The sequence below is a fragment of the Etheostoma spectabile genome, chromosome 9 (genome assembly GCF_008692095.1).
Source record: "Etheostoma spectabile isolate EspeVRDwgs_2016 chromosome 9, UIUC_Espe_1.0, whole genome shotgun sequence".
Lineage (NCBI taxonomy): Eukaryota > Metazoa > Chordata > Actinopteri > Perciformes > Percidae > Etheostoma > Etheostoma spectabile.
In genome coordinates, this window is record NC_045741.1 from 20,277,697 (window position 1) to 20,279,420 (window position 1,724).

Below are 1,724 nucleotides of genomic sequence, written 5' to 3' on the forward strand. Positions count from 1 at the left end.
GAAAAACTTCCAAAAAACATGACGCGCTATGCAACAAAGTAATTTCACAAACTAAGCAAATTTCAAAAATGGTATTCTGTATAAGTATAACATTAACTAGGCAACCTGGATAAATACTTTCGTTTGGCATGATTTCCTTTTCCAACACACCTATCTACCATAAATGTACAATATTAATAATTTTTCTTAAATAACCTTTACTTTTTTGTGTACCTAGGATCTCTCAATACATTTCCCGCGTCGCTATGGATTATGGAGCAAGCCACTGCGGCAAAAGGCCAAAAATGGACGTAATCAGCTCCTACTGTCTGTGGCGGTGCTTCTGAGACAAGGCTGAATATTCGGGCTGAAGACACAAGGTGCAGTTTTATTGAATTGATTATGATATTTTTGACGCAAGGAATATGCTGGGGGACATGATTTGGCTCACCCATGTTCTACACACTTCAATAAACCGTTTCTCACATATTTGTACATTACAGAGGGACATTATAAAGCCGGTGCGTGTAGATCTCCCTATTGCTTATGCTATTGGTAACACGACTGCTGAGCTAGAATCCTCCCAAAGCACTGGGCATGAAAAGATCTCCTACATGTCACCAAGGCAATGCAGGTAAAGGCCAATAAACAAACAGGTTTTACTAAAAAAATAAGTGCCAGCTTGATCCATTCAAAATAGCCTAACCTGACTGCACGTTCTCGTTTCTTTCACGATCCGCGAGTGTTCCATGTGTGAAAGACACCAGTGACCAACATTTCAACAACAGGACCAATTCAAGAAGAGATGCCCCACTCTTGTGCCCAGGCGTGGTGGCTCAGATTGTACCACGGAATTAAATTCCTTGTTCTGTTGAAGAGGGATCAAAACAGGAAACAGAACCAGATCACTGCTGAAGATCGGAAACATGTATGAACAGCAAGTATTTGTATCTTATGAAGCAATTGCGCCCAAAAAAAAAACAACTTCTAGGGAAAAAAGTGTAATACATGTATTTAAGGTTTCCAACGTTGATGTGGACCTGGAGCCGAAGGGCTAGTGTATCATAGTGAAGGTTAAAGGAAGTAGAAACTACCTAAGCAACAACCATGCCATATCAGAATCCCACAGGTTTTTTTTCCTTTAATCTTAAATTTAAACTATCATGTGCATACAATTACTCAATCGTGTTGAAAGTAAAAAAAAATCCCATAGTGATTATATTTGCAATCATTTTAGGCAAACTTGAGATCACAGAGAGGTGAGGGGCATGTGCTCCTTGCTACCAGCCTGCCGCTCTCAGAGGTCGTATTTGACTGCGAATGAGATGAAGCGTGATACAAAAAATCGGACACACGTAAATTCGATTAATAATCCCATGGTACTGGAGCTAACGCTGAACGCGTTTTTTCCCAGGTCCAAGTGTGGACTGGATGAGAGGAAAGACCTGGTGCCGCGACTCATACGAAAATAAGATGCTGATATAAAGACAGAGGCAGCAGTTCATCTGCGCTGGAGGAGACGGGCAGACTGTAGGTTTATGTTGTACCGTCCTTACATCTGGCCACACGCAATACAATCATGAGACTCCACTGAAGTTTACAGTGAAAAACGCCCATTAAGGTGAACCAGAGATCAGTCATTGTGAATCCAGACGTGGACAGACTACATGTTATGGAAAGGTACTGTGAGTCTGTAGAACAGAGAGCTGCCGCTAGCAGAGCTTCTACGAGACATACACTCTGGC

The 1,724-nt window shown here is 41.6% G+C and overlaps 1 pseudogene; it reads left to right on the top strand.

The window, feature by feature from the left end:
- LOC116695777 (vitellogenin-like) overlaps positions 1-1,724 on the top strand; it is a 17,103-nt pseudogene that overhangs the window by 12,036 nt on the left and 3,343 nt on the right.